The 8804-nt window shown below is 38.1% G+C and overlaps 1 pseudogene; it reads right to left on the bottom strand.

Moving 5' to 3' along the window:
• Positions 1–6422: 6422 nt before the first annotated feature.
• LOC123254434 lies at positions 6423–7170 on the bottom strand (annotated as a pseudogene).
• Between the last annotated feature and the right edge of the window lie 1634 nt (positions 7171–8804).

Genomic DNA, 8804 nt, shown 5'->3' with positions numbered 1-8804 from the left:
TATAGTATAGGCACATGATATAGATACAGGGTTTATATATAGTTATGAAGGCATAAATACAGATTTAGATATATAATTTTACATGATATATAGATAGTTACTCAATAATTAAAATTATAAGGCTGATAGTAGCTTAATACCTTTATGAAATCAAAGTAAAAGTAGTAGTAAAGAGAAAGATAGGAAAGAGGTAGAGAGATACTTAACTTTCTAAGCTATTGACCACCATGATGGACCTGCAGCTAAACTCCAACAAGGGTTCCTTCAACTCTCCATCCTCCAGCCAAAAGACCTAGACAGGTTCTTGGTCTGATCTTACAAGCTTTTTTTTCCCCACCCACTAACTCTCACAGGTCATGTTTCAGGAACTAACCATAGTTTCTTAATTTGCCTGGGCTGCCCATGGGGCAGTGCCTGTAGAATCAGTTTCCTGTTTTATTGGTTCCTTGGTTCTTTAACTTCTTTTCTCTGAGGGCTTTTCTATACCTGAATTTACTTAGTGATCTTTGACCTCCAGGTCAGTGACAAAGGAGGGAAATTTGCTTCCCAATGAACCACTCCAAAAGGTATCAAATTTGGGGAAAAAGAGTCTTGGATTCATTGCTCACATGTAAAATGAGTACCTTCTATTGGCCCTGGGTGACTGTATCTTGCCAAATTTATTGCATTTGCTGCTTATTTGTTTTAAGATGTAATTTTGTTTTTACTTTAATATATTAATCTAATCTAAAGTATTCTGTTATATTATGTCACTTTCAGTTACTGTGTTTTGGCTATTAGCCTCCTCCTATGACTGAACTGGAGATAACACCATTATAAAAGTCAATAGGCAAGTTGGACAAACTCTTTTCCATGGCAAAGCCATAGGTCTTTACAGATATTGGGTTTGTCACCAGATCCATTAGAGCTCTCTCTTGTCATGGGCAACAATTCCGGTCCACAGTAATGAGACATTACCACAGCTTGCAACACAAGGAGGTCACATGTTGCCTAAATGGAGCATTTTGCTCCTTTTGCCTTTGTTAGTTGTCACATAGATGATGATGGATAGACTCCATCAAAATGGTTACCACCTATATCAGCGACCTTTGAAGAATTTAATGAGGTGAAAATCTCAATTGATTTTAATGGGTCTTCAGAAGTGATTTTAGATATCTAGGAGCACAACTACCTCCTACTGATCATTCATCTACCTTTGACTTGTGTGTGACGGGAGGTAAGGGTCCATTGAATGGTAATAAGTACTTGGGTGACAAAGTGGAGTGCAACTGCACCATCCCATTCCCCATCTCCACATTTATCTGTGCTAGAGTATAGCTTAAGAATGCAATGGATGGGAAATATAAATCCATGCCTTTTATGGATTTGGAATCTCCTCACAGAGGAGGGAGGATTTCCCATGGGGCTTGGTGACCCCTGGACAGTTTTATATTTGTTACTCTTCCTTCCACCAGGATAGTATGGTACTTGTGGTTTAGACTATGTTATTGCACCTGTATTAGTTCATGATCACTATATTGGTCAGATAGAAAATTCCAAGTCCAAATTTACAAGTCCAAAACAAGAAATCTAGGTTCTTTGTAGCATTCTAGACCCAAGAGTTTGAGAGTAAATTCAGGGTCATCTTCATCAATAATACAGAGATTTTTCTTGATGCTCCTTCCAAATTTTGGAATGATGGCAGAGATAGACTCTGTTAGAAATATCTCAGCTGAGGTTGAAAGATTGGCTCATGACATAGCTCAAGTTATCTCCCAAACTACTAAGGCCAACTCTTACCTACAGGAAGAGACTGATTCTTATATGTACAATCACACCGTGGATCATGGCCAAGTTAAAAAGGAAATAGAAATTGCTTTTGAGTGAAAAACTTTTGCATTGTATTGCCACATGGAATGTGAATTATGAATTCCTGATTTATTTTTATTCTTGCTTTTCTTTTATTTACAATCAGATATTTGATTATTTTCTTCTTTCTTCTTTCTTTTTTTTTGTACTTGAGTATGGAATTAGCATTAATGTTTTTGATTGTGAAGGATAAGTTCACATTATCTATTAGCCCTAATACCAATGTACATACCCAAAAACTTTAGATTATGGAAACCTGCTGTTGATTATTTAAGTACTATGGGACTTTAATAATTGTGTCTGATTTCACAAGAAGGATCACAAAAAAGCCATTGCACAGTGTAAAGAAGCACAAGTTCTAGGAGACCAACAAGGTCAAGGAGACCAACCAATCCCTGTGGGACTGATAAGGATCTGCACCAAGACAGAGGATTTGTTTTGAGGTTCAAGGAAATGGCTATTTGACAAATCCAGATGCTGAATTTTCCTGTGCCAGATTCCTACAAGTACCTTAGTTTAGCTTTCATTTTGGCTCCCTTCTTCCCTAGATTGAAGGTAAAATCAGACCAGGTAATCCCATTTCCCTTTTACCTCAGAATTTAGTACCTTCCCTTTATTAGTGTCGATGAGTAAGTGCAATATTGCTGCAATTGTCCAACAGGCTTGTAGGACAAAATCACTTTAGTTGGGCCTTGATGGTGATTTAAAGACCTGTTGTGATTTTATTCTCTTTAACTCATAATTTTATTACATGCAAGATTTTGATATATATATTTTTATCCAGAATTTAATTTTTTCTCTTCTGTTTGGTTTATTTTTAGTTTTCTGGTTTTCTTTCAAGAATTGATTCATGTACCTCATAAATAACTTAGGTATGTATCCTGGAGTGATTCTAGTATTGGTCAACACCCTTCTTAGGGGGGAGAACATAAATTTATCCTAAAATCCAGGGTTTGAAATCTTTTAAATAAATTTTAAAAGAAAATCACCAACATTCCAAATCAAGAAAGTGGATATTTTGGAGAGGGGCCATAAGGATGCCTACAGAAACCACACACTTCATCAAAAGATCCAGAGTGAAAGTTGGGATATAACAAATTGAACTGAAGGGGGTTGAACATATCATTTATTCTGAATGTAAACTCTTATGCAAAGGGAAATGCCCAAATTGACTTTTTGTCCATGCATCTATCAATCATTTTTTTGTTTTCTTTCTCTTTTCTTTCCCTCTGATCCCCAAATTGTTGTAATTCTCCCTTTGTAAAGTACAATATTTTATACATCTCTAGTAAGAGAATTTTTAGAAGTATAGTCTGGTTATGTGAAATAATTTGTTGAGGAGATGACATGTTAATCTCCCAAGACCCCAAGTGGGGAGATTTTAACACACTTGTCTACCAATAGAATCACAGGTGGGGATTATTGGTAGCAAATTTCTCTCTCCATTATGTTACTTTTTTTAATATCATCTCTCAATGACCTGTAGGTCAAAGACCACAGAGTAAATGCAGGTATAGATAAGCCCTCATAGAAAGGAAATTAAAGAACCAAGGAACCAATTAGATGGGAAACTGATTCCACAGGCACTGCCCCCTGGGCATCCCAGGCAAATTAAGAAACTATGGTTGGTTCCTGAGATTTGACCAGTGAGAGTAGTGGTTGGAGAAAAGAGTTTATAAAGTCAGACCAGGAGCCTGTTGGGTCTTCTGGCTGGAGCATGGAGAGCTGAAGGAACTCTTGTTAGAGTTTAGATACAAGTGCATCATGGTGGCCAATAGACTAGGAAGTTCAGTATCTCTCTACCTGTTTCCTACCTTTTCCTCTCTTTACTACTACTATTTGTGAAGATAGGATTAACTCTTCCCTTGACTACCTTTAGCTAAACAAACCAAGAACTCAGAGCATACCTACTTAACACTAAGTAAGAGAATTTGCGAGTCACTTGATAGAGTGGGTAACAACTCCAGAGGCCACTGTCCTCTCCCTGGGCAGTGCTAGGTAAATTGAAAGAATGTGATTGGTTCCTGTAAAGTGGGGAAGGAACAGGAAGTGACATGGAAAAAGGACTACAAAAAGTCCTGAACTTCCTGTCTAAGGAACTTCTCCTTTGAATTTTCTTCTCCTTTGGAGTTAATCTTTGGGTACTCTGTGTTGGTGAGCTGGACTGAAGGAGGTGATTCTTTCCCTGGATCTTGCATCAGCTTGTTGGGTAACTGGCCTTCCTTTCCTGAATTTTGGAGAGATTGGTTCCAGAGAGGCCTTCCCTTCCTGGAGCAGGCTGTGTTGGTGGAACCCTTGCTGAAGACACTACTGGGACTCCTGGATTAAGAGACTACCATGACTCCATGTGGAGACTTGGACTTGAGAGACCTTGCCAAGTGATGAGTTGGACTTCTTCAGACAGAAATTATAGGGCATCTAGCTAGGCAATACTTTCTACTTCCTTCCTACATTTCTCTCTTTTACTTTATCTCTATTAAACTAAATTGTCAAGAGCAGCTAACAGACTCATGACTTAAGAGTTATTTTTTTAAATTGGTGACCAAAATATTACTTTAGAACTTTCATATTTAACATAAAAACATAAGTCTAATTTCTTACATATTACTTTGATTTAATAAAGCTATTAAGCTACTATCAGCCTCATAATTTTAATTATTACAGTTATAGATATAGAAATAGGTATAATTATAGATTTAGTTATAGGTAAGGCATGGGGGAAAAGAGAAGGAGAAAGAGAAGAGGAAAAAGAAAAAGAGGAGGAGGGGAAAGAGGAGAAGGAAAAGAAGAAAAAGAATCAGAACCTCCCAAGCAGTAGTTCTAGTAGAGCTAATGACACTGACCCTGATATTAGATCACATATTTAACAACTGGAAATCATCTACAAAACCATCTGTGTCCAGACTCTTAATTTACATATGAGGAAATCAAGGCTCAAGGAAAATGTCTACATTTTTCAAAATTTTCCTGGGTTTTGATTTTTTAGAAGGAGATAAGAATGCTTGAAGTCATTTCTGTGTGGGTATTGCTCACCCATATGACTTGTATTTTTTATTTTTAAATTAAATTTATACAGCTTTTCCAGGTCAAATATTAAATACCACTAAGAAAAAAAAAAACATTAATGTCTGTTAGAGTAGTTCTTGTATTTAAAAGGGTCAATAATTCCCTTCTAACTCAAGGGATACTTGGCATTCAGTGGATTAACATACTGATTTTATTCCCATGGGTCTTGTTTTTACAGAGTATAAACATGAATTTGTCAGTCTCATCCAGTCTAAAGCAGGAAAAATGGGAGCTGTAAACTTTTCCAAAGCTTGTTCTGTAGTCATTTAAGAGTACTTTGAGACCTGAAAATGATACTAGGATGAGTTCACAGAGGAGATCAGAAAGTAAAGCATCTTTTAAAATAGATATTGTCATAGAGTGATTTTATAATTCAAAAGAAAACTAAACTAAAACTCTTGAATCTGCAGTCAACAGCACGATTGAAAGTTTCCTTCTCAGATTTTACAGAGTCAGCTTCAGGGTACATCTAAGCAGAAGCCACCCCAGCTAGTTTCAGTGGTTATGCTGAATGAGTATAATCATGTTCCACTTAACTCCCACTTTTGCCCCACTACCATTCCCAGAAATAGAAAATAAATTTGGTGGGAGTCCCGGGTCTTTAAAGAGATAAGATGTGATCTGAGTCCCTTTAAGTATTACTGTTACTGTTATCAACAGTAGTATGGGATATGTAAGTACGCATCCTCTTGTAGAGATATAGCAGAAGTTTCACTGAATTAAAGGCCACAAGAGTTGGGAATAAGCTTTAGGAGACGGGCACCAAAAATATAAGAAATGGAACACATTCTCGTCTGCACAAGATAAGTGAATATTTGGTCAGATTCATAAGCTTCCCTCAATTAAAAGGAAATGGTTTCCCAGCAATGTTGAAAGGGAAGAAAATCATTCTTGGCTTCTCAGAAAGTATTGCTAATACAGAGACCAAAACACAAGCCCAATAAAACTTTTCAACTAGTGGAAGAAACATGTATTACTGAATGCACTGGCTTAAGATCTAGTATGGTAATGCATCCATCACTGAATAAGGTGCATTTGATCAAGCTAAGAGCTCCTGATTGGCCTGGTGAGGATGACAGTTTGTTTTGAGGAATACTATATGTTTAAATAGGCCAACTGAGAAACACTTTAGCTGTTAAAATTGCTTAACTCGACTTGAATACTATTCAATTGGGGAAGCTATAAGACATCTTTCTGAGCAGCAAACTCAGTCCTGGGTACACCTTATTTCTTTGACAGTGAATGAGGCTTTGATAACTCAGGTCTTTCTCATTGAATGGGGTGAACTCAAACCTCATCCCCAGGCCTCAGCTTTAGCCCTTTACCTGAACAAAGCAATAACAGGGAACACTTCACAGAAGGACTCAGGCAAAAGGCTTTTGGTCTCTTGGAGAGAGGAGCTCATCAGTATTCCATGATGCTTGTGACTTTGGACTAACTGCTTTGAGCACTGGCTGGTTTGGGGTCCTCCAGATTATAGCACACATTCTACAAAGCCTAATAGAAATTCATTTCATTTGTTGATACACAGTTTAGTTTAGCTTGGTTGTCAGAGGGCTAACTGGCATCGTCATGCCAAGGATATCAGAAAATCAAAAAACAAATAAGGGCACAGAGATTCAATGAATGGAGTGCTGCCTGGTTATAATGGGTTTGCTTGTGGTAGGAAAGAATCCCATCTACCTCAAAAGGGAAGTCAGTGGACAACACCTTGCATAGGTTCTCATAGTTGGGGAAGGGAATGGGGAAATTGTTTAGATTTAGACATTTCAATGTATTAATTCTGGTTTTCTTTCTAAGTCCCTGGTCTTCTGGTAACTTTTAATGAATCCAGTAAAATCTCAAATCAGCCTGGCCTTCATAGACAGAATGTTTCCTCCAGTGCCTTATATCTACAACATAGTAGGTTTGGTTCAGTTCACAGTAGATACATAGTTCAGGATTGTATAGTCTTATCCAGGGACTGAGCTTTTTACATATTGCCTCTGTGAAGAATAGAAGGAAATTTATTGACAAAGTACCTACTATGCTAGAGTAGGACCTTTGGAGGCCACAATGAGGCCTCAGCAGTTCTCTGTGGTGAAGATGCCCACAATAGACCACTATCCCAGATCTGAAGAAATGTCAATCAGCCACTCAGACAACATTGACTTTTAGCTTAATACTTTACTTTGGCATCTTCTTGTTAGCGTCAATGCCCATCCTTTTGTCTACTTTCTCTTCATTACATAAAGTGGAGGGACAGTTGGTATTTGACTTTTTATTTGAAGATGATTATATGCTCAATATAGCCTCTGAGGCTGCAATTCACGAGAATGAATCAATTCTCTTCATCTTATGCTAATTTGAGCCTGAAAATCAACATAAAACTGAGATTCTCCCCTAGCTAGAACTTCTCCATTCATACATGACACCATTGATCACAGTCAATGTAGAAATTTTGAATGCCAAGGATAAGTTCACATGCCTTGTCAGTATACTTTCCAAGGAATGTCTACATAGATGATGGGCTACTGAAAAAAAAAAGTTTGAGAGAGAGGAGGTAGTAGGTTGTCTACTAACCTGAAGATCTAGAGCCACTGTGCTAGCCTCTTTGTTGTATGCCTGTGAAACCTACACATTCTACTAGTTCCATGCCAGAAAAATGAATCCCTTCCAATGGAATGGTTTTAGCAAGATTATTAAAAAAATCTGGGAAAATAAGGTCTCCAGTACCAAGATCCTCTCTCCAGGTGAACTGCCAAGCATTCAGACTATACTGCAGATAGCAAAACTCTGATGGGCTGGCCACATTTGAATACTGAAAGTACATTTACTTTAAAAAAATAAGCTATCTTAAGGAGAACATGAATAAGGCGATACTCATATAGATGTCAGAAGATGTGGTACAAGATTACTCTCAAGGTTTCTCTGGAGAATTTTAGTGTTGGTTGTGTGACATGGGAAGTAATGGCATAGGACCAGCCAGGATGGTACACCTTCACCAAAGAAGGTATAATATTCCATGAGCAAAACAGAATAGAAGTAGCACAAAGAAAATGGGAAATTTTCAAGTATAGAGGCATCTCAGTCTGAAATGTTCAAATGAGCTATTTGTAAGTGAGCTGTGGTAAACCCTTCTGAGTTCATATTGGACAAATCAGCTATAGCCAGACACAATGAACTTTGATCCCAACACCATGATGCCATTATTCCTCTTTGAGTAGGAAGGACAAACAATAGCAATAAGCTGTCCTTTTCTAGTCAGTCTCATCCAATCTCTGACATGGTTTGCTTAACCTAGTCTCTTGACCTTCTGAACTCCAGGCCTTACAAATTCATTAGTCATGTTCCAAACAATTGTACTAGGACTTTTCTATGATAGGTGAAGTGGAGGTGTTGGGGGACTCTTCAGGTCTTGGGAAGACTAAAAAACTGCTTGCCTTGGCTTGACTTACCTCCTCCATGTCTGTTGCACATATGCTGAGACAGGAGAGTAGGATTCCCAAACTATCTTCTTGGTCCAATGACTGGCTTCTTTTATAGCAGTTCCAGGTCTAGGTCCCAGGTTCTGGACCTTAGGCTGAGAGCTAGAAGTGCCTCTTTCGGGGAAGACAGAAGAAGCTGGGATTAACACTTCAAGGCAACTTGGCACTGTCTTAATGCAGTCTTCTCCAGGGCAAGTGCCCTTGTGATAATTAGATAATTAGATTAAGTGTAGTGCAGTGTAGACTGCCCATCTTTAGATTTAATCACCAAACATGAGAACACCTTCCAATTCTGGGAGGTCCTAACCCACTTGTGCTAGAGTGAGGGACAAATCAGAATCAACTGACCTGCCCCCTAGGCGGTCTATGAGAATTGTCTATTGTTATTGGACATGCAAATTAGGAGGGAGGAACAGGAAGTGA

This window comes from Gracilinanus agilis, unplaced genomic scaffold (genome assembly GCF_016433145.1).
Source record: "Gracilinanus agilis isolate LMUSP501 unplaced genomic scaffold, AgileGrace unplaced_scaffold22038, whole genome shotgun sequence".
Taxonomy (NCBI): domain Eukaryota; kingdom Metazoa; phylum Chordata; class Mammalia; order Didelphimorphia; family Didelphidae; genus Gracilinanus; species Gracilinanus agilis.
The sequence above is the reverse complement of the archived record's forward strand: the minus strand, read 5'-3'. Positions and strand labels throughout refer to the sequence as shown.